We start from the raw sequence: 12,604 nt of genomic DNA on the forward strand, positions 1-12,604 counted from the left end.
AGCTCCTAGATCAATTCCTCTAATTTGTAGTTGGCTAGTTCAGTTTTTGCAGAGTTTAACTCAACCTATAGTGATCCTATTTGGGCTTCTCATGCACTTAGATCCCCTTATTGCTCTAGTATCAACAAGGGATCTAGATGTGAGTGAAAGTGTCAATTCCTCTAGTAGAGTAGTTTTTGAGCCAGGTCAGAAAGGGCTTTGGCTTTTAGTGAGCTCTCTACTTGAAGACTAGACTCACTGGACTGCAATAGGAGTTCCAGTTTTTTTCTTATCTAGCTATTGAGAATCTACTAATTGTTAGGACTCCTTCAAAGTCTGTCCTACAAGTTGATCATTGCAGTATTAGGAATGGAGGTGGTTGCCTCTAATTCCTTTACTCGTCCTTTTAGAATCTTGCTCGCTCTACGTCTATGACTAGTTGGCCTAAATGCAGTCCAAAAGCGTAGAACTAAATGGAATAACGATAAAATTATAATTCACAAAGGTAATTTAAAAAAGAAGACTTAATCACGGACTCACCGCAGTAGCATTTCAGGTGTGCTTGTCAACACACTTGATATTATGGTACCTTGTATTTGTACATGTGCTTGCACCCACGACTCTACTAATGAAACCTTCAACTTAAGTATCCCATAGGGTGGGGAAGAATTTGTATCCAACCCTTGTTGGGATGATAACCCATAGGACTACTTGAAAAGACATCGGGAAATGGTTGGAGAAGTTGGCCTCAAGGAAAGAGCGCAAGAATGCTCGGGGAGCTTGTCAATTAACCCAGAGGACCGCTCAGAATCACTAGTCGTGCATACAATACTGACCAACTATAGTCCAGTTGGTTTCGAATGGGACCGGGGATGCTTCGCAAGCCTTAAAAAGAGAGCTTTAGGCAAATTTAAATCCAAAGTCGTTGAACGGGAAGACCCAAAAATTGTATTGGCTGGTTTTGATAACAGTCCGATCGGCTCTAAGGACCACTCGCTTGCATGGGTCCAACGCTTGTGTTGCCCCACAAGGTACAAAGATAAGTTTTGTTGGCCGCATCATGCAATCTTGAAGTAGGTGGGGTATCGACAATGTACCGGGGATCTGGGCCCTTTTCCTTGAATAGAAGGATCCTTAATCAAATGCAGGGAAGCTTGACCAATCAGAGTGCACTATGGTAGCTCCAAAGTCATAGATTGGCACCTCATGCACTTACACTTAATTATAAGAGGGGTACCCGAGTTTGAAGAACTTGAGGAGGAATTAGGGGAAGGTTCTACCGAAGGGCGGGGATCACCAGAGGCGGAGTCCTGCTCAAGCTGACGCCCTTTTCATAAGTTCTCGTCTATCCGGTTTAAAGCCTCTTTGGTTAGTCGAGTGATTTTGAAAAGAAAAGCAGGAGTAATGGCTTCTGCTGCAAAAATAAGTGAATGATTAGAAGCTTTTGTAACAAGTGATTAAGAGATAGAGAATAACTAAGGAGAAGATAAGAATTTCTTCTTACCAAAAGAGGCACTTAGCTCAAGGTCAATCGGAGTGAGCCCAAAAACATATAATAAACCTTCTATGGCCAACTCGGGAAGACTAAACTTTAAACCTCTTAGTTAATCTAGGGTTTGGTGAAGGATCAGATCTGTGCAAATATTACCTAAATTAAGGATAGGGGGAAGATTTGGTTGCTAGGTTACGAGACAGAGCAAAGAGTCTGGAAGGTGAATGAAAAAATATTTATCTCTCCACTCCTCCTAGGCTAGAACCTTGCTAAATAGAATCGCCTTAGGGCAGGCTTGAAAACGAAATAAACCATTTGCTATTTGTTGGAGAAAGAAATCATGGTGGAATAGACGAGGAGAAAGAGGGACATTAAACAAACGAAAAACAACAACATCACCACTTAAGATGTGAAAGGATTGAGGAATAAGTTGATGAACAAAATGCCAAAATATTGGCTAACGACAATAAAGAAACACAACAAAAAATCATAAATTTGGGGACAAATATTTGGAACGAAAATTATTCGTCCCAAAATTGCGACAAATTTAGGGTTGAAAACAAATTTCGACCCAAATAACCAACGAAAATTGCAACAAAAAAAATTTGTTTCAAATTTGCAACAAGAAAAAATTTCGTTGCTAAATTCGTCGCCAAATCTGGAACGAATTCAGAATTCGTCCCAGATTTTGAGACAAATACTGCATTCGTCCCAAATTTTGGGACGAATTCAGAATTCGTCCCAAAATCTGGGACGAATCCAGGATTTGTTCCAAAAATGGTATTATTTTTAAAAAAAGACAATCAAATATCGAAGGCTTATATCTTGACCTAGAGACATCAAAATTTGATGAAACAAGTTTCTATGCATTCGTATCATTAACTTGATTGTAAATATGTCACCATCCATATTTTTTAAATAATATTTTAAGTGATTCAAATTTTTAATACTAAATTAGGTCAAATTGGAATTAAAAAATTCCAAAAATTAATATATTTGGTAAAAAATATTTTTATGGATATATTTATGATCAGGACAATGATACGAATGCATAGAAATTTGTTTTATCAAATTCTGATGTCTCAAGGTCAAGATATAAGCTTTCGGTCTTTAATTTTATTTTTTAAAATTATTTTTAGTTTTGGGACGAATCCAGAGATTCGTCCCAACAATTTAATTATAAAAAAGCAAAAAAAACAAAATTGGACGCCTTATATACGGACGTAGAGACATCGGAATTTGATAAAATAAATTTGTTTGTGTTCGTATCATTGTCCTGATCGTAAATATATCCATAAAAATAATTTTTACCAAATATTTTTATTTTCAGAATTTTTTAATTCTAATTTGACCTAATTTGGTAATAAAAATTTGAATCACTTAAAATATTATTTAAAAAATATGTTTTGTGATATATTTACGTTCAGGGCAACAATACGAACGCATAGAAACTTATTTCATCAAATTCTGATATCTCTAGGTCAAGATATAAGCTTTCGGTCTTTGATTTAATTTATTTTAAATTAATTTAAGTTTTGGGACGAATCTCTGGATTCGTCCCAAAAATTTAAATATCTTTAAAAAAAACAAAATGGGACGCCTTATATACAGACCTAGAGACATCAGAATTTGATGAAATAAATTTCTATGCGTTGTCCTAATCGTAAATATATCCATAAAAATATTTTTTACCAAATATTTTTATTTTTGGAATTTTTTAATTCCAATTTGACCTAATTTGGTATTAAAAATTTGAATCACTTAAAATATTATTTAAAAAATATGTTTGGTGACATATTTAGGATCAGGGCAATGATACGAACGCATAGAAACTTGTTTCATCAAATTCCGATGTCTTTAGTTCAAGATATAAGCTTTCGGTCTTTGATTTAATTTATTTTAAATTAATTTAAGTTTTGGGATGAATCCTGGATTCGTCCCAAAATTTGGGATGAATCCAGGAATTCATCCCAAAGTTTGGGACGAATCTCTGGATTCGTCCCAAAATTTGAGACGAATCCAGAGATTCGTCCCAAAAATTTAAATATCTTTAAAAAAAAAACAAAATGGGACGCCTTATATACGGACCTAGAGACATCGGAATTTGATGTAATAAATTTCTATGCGTTCGTATCATTGTCCTTATCGTAAATATATCCATAAAAATATTTTTTACCAAATATTTTTATTTTTGGAATTTTTTAATTCCAATTTGACCTAATTTGGTATTAAAAATTTGAATCACTTAAAATATTATTTAAAAAATATGTTTAGTGACATATATATGATCAAGGCAATGATACGAACGCATAGAAACTTGTTTCATCAAATTCCGATGTCTATAGGTCAAGATATAAGCTTTCAGACATTAATTTACAACCGTTCACTACACAACACCTTTTTAGCTAATAGAAACCTATATATGTATTAAAAAATATCTACCTAGAGACATCAGAATTTGATGCAACAAATTTCTAAGCATTCGTATCATTGTCCTGATCGTAAATATATCCATAAAAATATTTTTTACCAAATATTTTTATTTTTGGAATTTTTAATTCCAATTTAACCTAATTAGGTATTAAAAATTTGAATAACTTAAAATATTATTTAAAAAATATGTTTTGTGACATATTTACGATCAGGTCAACGATACGAACGCATAGAAACTTGTTTCATCAAATTCTGATGTCTCTAGGTCAAGATATAAGCTTTCGGTCTTTGATTTAATTTTTTTTAAATTATTTTAAGTTTTGGGACGAATCCTGGGTTCGTCCCAAAATTTGGGACGAATCCAGAGATTCGTCCCAAAGTTTGGGACGAATCTCGATTAAATCCCAAAATTTGGGACGAATCCAGAGATTCGTCCAAAAATTTAAATATCTTTAAAGAAAAACAAAATGGGACGTATATATGGATTTAGAGATATCGGATTTGATAAAATAAATTTTATGCATTCACCTTGTGACTTAGTGACGTGGGCGACACGGTTGGTAGCCACGTCACACTCAAAGCCGGAAGGTCCGGTGGCGGAACCTCATAAAAGGAGGTTGAGGTGCGGCTTTTAAAGACAACAATCTTCTAAGCATTCTCCGTGCGACAAGGCTAACGTCTCGACTCAGAAGTCTTGACAACCCGGAGCTTCATTTTAGTCTTTTATTGTCGGTACAATATTCTTTTCTGCTTAAATTGTACATAATAGCTTTTACGAATTATAGTTGCTGCCAGGCGATCAGGATCGCGGGCCTTCGAGTAGTCGTAGCTCGAACGAAGTAAATCCTCCGTGTCCACTTTATTTACTTTCCATTGCGTTATTTCTGATCAAGCTTTTACGATTTGAAAACAAAAAAGCGCGCTATTCACCTCCCTCTGGCGCTTTCGATCCATCAATTGGTATCAGGCGGGGTGATTTTGAATCGGTGCAACCACCATTCAAAATATTTTTCGTGGTATTTTTAGATTTTGAGTCGATTAGAATTTAGCCTCATAGCTATATTCTAATTCTTTTCCCTCGAATTGGTTTTCTCGAAATTGGTACAACACCACGAGTTCGTGATCCATTTTTTCCTTCACTACTAAGCCGGGACCAAGTCACAGGACATTTTGTTAGTTGTTTTCATTTTAGGTAAATCCGAAATGGCCCTTCAAAGGCTACAATCTGACCTCCGCTATTCAGGAGGCGACTTGGTCTGGAAGGGTCGGATGGGCATATCTCCGACTCACTGAAGTACGGATGATTGTCAAACCGATTCCAACTACCATCCGACATAGCCGTGAAACCACTCACAAATGCGAGAGGGGATGCATCTTTGATCAAGAAGGTGGAAGCTAATGCCAAGGCAACTTGCACCCTCCAGGGTGGCCTATCAAAAGAAGAACTCGGCCGCGTCGGCCCTTCAACGGCCGAAGAGTTGTGGGAGAAGCTAATTGAACTTCATGAAGGGACATCCGACACCAAAGTAAGTAAAAGAGACCTAATTTTTAATAAATTATTTAACATCAAATTGCAGGAAGGTGAAACAGCTGCCCAACTCCATGCCCGGATTCAAGATCTGCTCAATGGTCTTCATGCAATTGGACAAAAGGTAGACAACCGGGACATCATAAGGTATTCTCTAAACGCCTTTCCAAGGAACACCTTGTGGGCATCCATGGTAGATGCCTACAAGGTCTCCAAGGACTTATCTACCATTAAACTAGATGAACTTTTTGCAGAACTCGAACTTCATGAACAGACTAATGCACGCCCGACCGAGAAAGGGTTGGCTTTAGTTGCAGGAACAGGGAGATCGCGTGAGTCAAAAATCAAGCGGAGAACCGAACCTGAGTCAGAAGAAGACCCAGATTCGGAAGACGACGATGAACTTACAACTGAGATAGTCAACTTAGTAAAGAAGCTCTGCAAAAAGAAGAGCTTCAACAAAAAGGATCTCAGAAAGGCCATCCAGTCTAAAGAAGCCCAACCAAGCTAGAAGGTTAAATTCGAAGTGACCTGCTACGGATGCAATCAGAAGGGTCACATCAAGGCAAATTGCCCGAACCAGAAGGATCTAAAGAAACCCAAAAGAAAGAAGGCATTGAAGGCAACATGGGACGAGTCTTCTTCCGAGGAATCCGACGACGAAGAACTAGAACAGACGAACTTTCTCGCCTTGACAGCCCGGGACTACACCAACGGATCCGGAAGTGAGGACGAATCGGAAGCCGATTCTGAGAGAAGCCACGGATCCGCATCCGTTTCCGAAGGACTGAACCCCTCTGTAAGTAAAAATCGTTTATATAGCTTAATTAATTATTTAATGCATAAAGTAGCTAAGTCCAAGATTCGAATCAAATCGCTTCTAAAGGAGGTAACACTCCTTAAAGCGCTTAACAACGAATCCTTAAATGAATCAAGTTCAAAACTTGGAAATTCAATCTGAAAAGTCAGGTAAAGGATTTGAAAACAACCCTAGAACGATTTTCCTTGGGATCCAAGAATCTTGACTTGATTCTTGGAACACAAAGGGCAATCTACAATCGAACTGGACTAGGATATAAAAAGAAATATAAATCTTACCTATCCTTAATAAACAAACCAAATAGAAAAATGGTCCAAGCATGGGTTGCCAAGTCCAACCTGATCAATCAAGTTGGACTTGGACAGTATTGGGTCCCTAAGGATCAAATACATTACCTCAATAGACCTTATCGAGGTTATGATCCAGGGAGAGCTAAAACAATAAAAAATCGAAATTAAAATTCAAAATTCAAAATTTGAAATTAATCTAAAACTCAAAATTAAAAATTTGAAATTAATTTAAAATTCAAAACTCAAAATTAAAAATTTGAAATTAATTTAAAATTCAAAATTCGAAATTAATTTAAAACTCAAAATTCAAAATTTGAAATTAATTTAAAACTCAAAATTCAAAATTTGAAATTAATTTAAAACTCAAAATTCGAAATTAATTTAATTTAAAATTCAAAATTCGAAATTAATCTAAAAATTCAAAATTCGAAATTAATTTAAAATTGAAAATTCAAAATTCAAAATCAGTTATTCAAAATTAATTCAAAATAGAAGGAGGGTCCAGAATAGCTGGCAACTCCGAAACCTATCTACCCGAAATGGGTAAACAAGAGTAAATTACCCGGCAGGGTAAGTTAGGATAGATTAAAAGGGTGAGGTTTAACTTGACCCACAGTACTGGTGAAGTTTTTAGATGATAGTACATTAGGGAAGCTTGGGCATCGCATGTCTAGGAAGATATGGCTTCAACCTGATGCATTTGGCCAAGTGGAACTGAGCGAAGCTACCCTTAAATGGATCCTAACTAGTTAGACCAAGGTTTAGTATTAAGCTCAATGGGTAGGACTATTTGGGAAACCTCGAAGGCATGGTTACTTTAATGAGCTCCTTGTGACTCACCATAGCCCAGAAGTTTATCCAAAGAACGCTTACTTGTTGAACCCAAAGCTAAACCCGAATCTAACATAAAGTTAAACAAAACCCTATAAATTGAACTAATTCATCTCACAAAATAATAGGATCCCCTGATTGAAAACATACATCGGGTGAGATGACTAAGCAAATTAAAATTTAAATATTCTTCCAAATTACTTAACTTAAATATTTTCAAAATTAAATTAACTTGAACATTTTTCAAATTAACTTAATAAATTAACTTAAAACATAAAAAAAAAATGAACAAACAGGGGTGAAAAACCGGGGGCGGGCGCCCCCGGTATTCGGACCCAGGGCGCCCGCAGAGAACCCGGGTGCCCCGCCTCACACGATCCCGGGCGCCCGGAACAGGTCTGGGCGCCCGGACTCCCTTATAAATAGGGGGCAGGGGGCGCCCCCTACCCTTGCACCTCCAAGTTTTCCCTAAGCCTTTTCGGCTTCCCTGCGAAAACTTTCAAAATTAAAATTTTTCGCGATTAGTACGGATCAACCGAGGTCGTCCGTTCTAAAATTTCTTACAATGACTCCTCGGTAAAATTTCTATCCCTTCCTAAACTTTATTTCCAAACTTATAATGATTGTTTATTTCTTAGTGTAATATTAGTTTGAAATTTAGGAAGCGTTCTAAATCTGGTGCTGGGCCCTCTACACCTAGCATTGACCCTAGGTTTCCCACCGACGAACTTAGGCTTAAGTTTGAGTCAACGATTTACATGGCCATTAGAACCAAATGTATAGATAGAGCGTTCTTTCTACGCTCTTGTGTTCCAGCCGTCGAGGCTATAAACCACTATAGGTTGCGGAACCTTATTGAGTGTACCAGCTCGATAAACATGCCGAATTCTACAACAACCTAGTAAAAATAGACGACTTTACCTATACCACTAGGGCAGCTAGGACGGATATCTCACTATCCCCCACTACCATTCGTGAGTTTCTAGGTTTACGAGAGTCACCCTGCACCTTTCTGTGCTATCCTCCCAGGGAGCTACCTTTTGAAAATCCCTACTCACATATTACCCTTGATACAATCTATTCATATTTTTTTGAGGACCAGCGTGATCCCACTGTAACCCAGTTTAGATCAGTTACCCTTAGAGTCCAGGACTATGCCCTTTATAGAGTCCTAGTGTGTTGCATTCTACCGCTAACCACCCGCGACGTAGCGGTAATGCGTCCATTCCACTCCTTTCTTCTTTATGCCCTGTGTCATAGGTTAGACATAGACTTCAGCCTACACATCTTTTCCACTATTATCTACGCGGCTGGATTCGAGACCAGCGGACGGATACATATGCCCTACTGTCACATTCTGACAGCTTACATGTCCTCCTTGCACATTGATGTCACCAGAGGTGACACCCGCTACATGACTGAATTTGACATTATAGGAGCTAGGAACTTCTCCCTAGCTAGTATCCATATAGACGATGAGGGTACCATGTCCTGGCAGAGGGGGCACAGCACCAGCAGGAGGAGGAGGCAGAGCAGGATGAGTTCATGTTGGCACTATTTCCTGAGGACGCCGCCCCTGCCCCACCACCAGCTCGAGCACCATGCCCAGCTCCCCGCACTCTAGCCGATCGAGTATCTGGACTAGAGAGGGCTATGTCGAGCCTCCAACACGAGAGCTCCAAGTTTCATCGAGACATACGGCGAGAGGTCTCCGATCTACGACGAGAGGTACGAAAGGAGGTCTCCGACTTACGACGTGACATACGGCAGGAGATCTCCGACCTGCGCCGAGATCTACGAGAGGATGATCGGGCTCGTCACACTGAGCTCCTGACACTACTCCGGTCGCTGGGTTCTGGACCACCACCCTCATCATCTCAATAGCTCGACTGTAGCTCCATTATGACAGCATGTAGCAGCACCTTTATCTATGTTGACATTATGACAGCATGTAGCAGCACCTTTATCTATGTTGATATTATAACAGCATATAACAGCACCTTTATTTATGTTGACTATCACTTCAGACTTGATTGATTCTGCCGTAATAGACCAAGGTGTTTCAAAAAATATTTTTTTCATTTTCATAACTTCTAGGCAAACTTTTGATTTTTCAATCCCTACTTTACTAGACTTTCAAAAGTTGGATTTAGCCTAGGATTTCCCCTAGAAATCATGTTCCCCCAGGACTCAGCCAGAGCATCTCACAAGCACCTAGGTTTATCTTGATTGTGTTTGTAAAACATAGAACGGTGTGAGATGCATAGGGTACAGACTGGACTCAAGAATGCTTATTTCTGTGCATCAATATGAGTCTGGGCGTTAAATACGTGATTAACAGGAATCAAATCAAGTCTTCCAGCCTTAGTCAAATCTAACTGGATCAATTGACTTGACTTGACTAACCAAGTGAACACTGTTGCCCTCTAGGCAATCAGCAAGTAGCTAAACGGTTAGACAGTTGGTGAAGAAAACAATAAGTTTAAGCATGTCTGTACTTAAGGGATCTGACACCTGATCAAAATAAATCTTGACTCATGCTTGGTCTTTAGGGCTCTGATACCTTACTAAAACAAAATGGTAAGCTATTAAACATTAAGGTTATCGCTTCTCCTTTTCCTTAAGTATTCTTGATATTCATTACAAAAAGATACCTTAAGCAGCTTTTCAAAAACTTTCTCCAAATTTAAAACTTTCAAGTGTCCTCTATTTTGAAATTTTTTTTTGGAATTTTGTTTAAGCTGAAACTTTTTCGAAGATTCGTTAAGTTAAAAATTTCTTAAGTTAGAAAAATCCTTAAAGTTTGAAAAAAAAATTTTAAGCTGCAATTAACTTCTTTAAGTTGAAAATTTTCCTTGGAAATTTTCTTTAAAAACCTGAATATTTTTTTCTTTCCCGGAAAATTTCTGAAGTTGAAAATTGTGTTTTGAAAATTTTTCTGTGAAAATTTTGGAAACTCCTCAAAATACACTAAGTTAAAAAGAGCTCCTTTTTTTTTCCATATCACAAAATCTCTTCAAGCAAAATCAATTTTGAAAAATGTTGCTATTCTAAGGTGTTGCCTTTCACTTGCTCCTTGCCTAAGTTAAAGTGTTTTCTGCTAAACTCTATCTTGAAAAGTTAAGTTTTTCAAAACTAGCTCATTTTTTATATATGGCAAAGGGGGAGAGTAGAAAAATTCAAAGAAAATATTTTAAAAGGAGCGTGTATTAAGGGGGAGCTATGACTATTAGTAAAAAATTCAAAGAGAATAACTTATATTAAGGGGGAGCTGTGTTTATGCTTATCTTGCTTATCTTGTTTCTTGTGCTTATACATAACTGCATATTTTTTACTTAACATTGAATTTCGGTTGCCATTATCAAAAAGGGGGAGATTGTTGGTGTGGGAAGCATCTGACGATCGAACCTTAGTTTTGATAATGGCAAAGGATTCAAAGTTAAGTTAGTGTGTGATCTAACATGTTTGAATGAGTGTTTCAGGAATGTCCTAGCTGCGGTTAGGTAGGTGAAAAACCTTAAGGGGTGGTAACCTTAGGTCCTAGGGGGCGGTAACCCTAGGTGGAGGAAAACCCTAAGGGGCGGTAACCTTAGGTCCTAGGGGGCGATAACCCTAGGTGGAGAAAAACCCTAGGGGGAGGTAACCCTAGGTCCTAGGGAGGGGTAATCCTAGGCGAAAAGTCCAGTCGGTTTGGAGGACCGGACTGGCATCAGGTAAATCTCCTGGCCACGTCACACTCCAGGCGCCCGGAAAGGTCCCAGACGCCCGGAACCTCATATAAAAGGAGGGTTGAGGTGCAGCTTTTAAAGACAACAATCTTCTAAGCATTCTCCGTGCGACAAGCTGCTAACGTCTCGACTCAGAAGTGCTGCAACGACAACCCGGAGCTTCAGTTTTAGTCTTTTTATTGTCGGTACAATATTCTTTTCTGCTTAAATTGTACTTAGCTTGTAATAGCTTTTACGAATTATAGTTGTTGCCCACCGGAAGTGGTCAAGGATAGCGGGCCTTCGAGTAGGAGTCGTCACAGGCTCCGAACGAAGTAAATCCTTCGTGTCCACTTTATTTACTTTCCGCTGCGTTATTTCTGAATAAGCTTTTACGATTTCAAAAAACAAAATAGCCTCGAGCGCTATTCACTCCCCCTCTAGCGCTTTCGATCCATCATAAGGTTCTTTAACTCGACCGGGTGAAGATAGTCCGTCCTTAAGCTGAGCAAATCAAGAAGCTGGCCATTTAAGGACAACCAGTTCTTAAGGTGACCAAGATTAAGATCGGTCGGTCTTATTGGCTGACTTGAATGACTAACTCACTCCATAATAGATCAACTATAGAGGACATGTATACCCGTCCGGTCACAAAGTCAACCAAGTTTATATGGCCCGACCATATAGAAATCCGGACAGGATAAATACAACCCATCCTAATATATTGACCAAATATCTCAGAACGGAGCGAGGTTTCATTGGGAGGCCCATTATATGGCTGGTTGGGTAAAAGGACGATCGGACCTACAATACTTATCCTCATATTGCCGCTCGAACAAAATTTCACCGAAACATAGATTATTAAAGAGATTCCGGGGGCATGATGCACTATATTATTTCTCAAAACGGACACTACAACAAAAGTGACTTTCTGTAGCACATCATCAATGATACACGATTAAAGTGTGCCATTAATAATAATTTTTACGGCATATCCAATTATATGGGCTGCGCATAGTATAATATTTATACAAACAACGGTGTGCAAAAAAAATACACTATCAATAAACTTTTTTTATAACGTGCTGAGTGCACTGTTAAAAGTTAATATTAACAGCGTACGAAGCGCGCTCTTAATACGTATTACACATATATAAATGATGACATTCAAAAATGCACGCTACCAAAAAATATTATAAAATTTTAACAACGTGCAATGTGCGTCGTTAATAGTCACTATAACAAATATGACTTTCTACGGTGTATCATCAACACATGGTTGGAGTACGTCATTAATAATAATTTTTATGACGTTTTCAATATTTAATGGATAATATTATATTTTAATAAATAACAGTGGAAAAATATATTGTCAAATATACTTTTTGACGGTACATATTATATGCGGTTAATATTAAATATTAACAGTGGACTTTTATTCACCGTTAAAAATATGTCTTTGAAAATAAATTTTTACACGCTGTTAATAATCTAGAAAGTTTAGGGATTCAGATATATTCACAC

The 12,604-nt window shown here is 37.8% G+C and overlaps 1 protein-coding gene across 1 annotated transcript in view; it reads right to left on the bottom strand.

Annotated features, from left to right (window-relative positions):
• The window catches only part of LOC121978401 (G-type lectin S-receptor-like serine/threonine-protein kinase At4g27290), a 32,005-nt gene that overhangs the window by 19,075 nt on the left and 326 nt on the right, over positions 1-12,604 (bottom strand). The window lies entirely within an intron of this gene.

The sequence above is a fragment of the Zingiber officinale genome, chromosome 4B (genome assembly GCF_018446385.1).
Source record: "Zingiber officinale cultivar Zhangliang chromosome 4B, Zo_v1.1, whole genome shotgun sequence".
Taxonomy (NCBI): domain Eukaryota; kingdom Viridiplantae; phylum Streptophyta; class Magnoliopsida; order Zingiberales; family Zingiberaceae; genus Zingiber; species Zingiber officinale.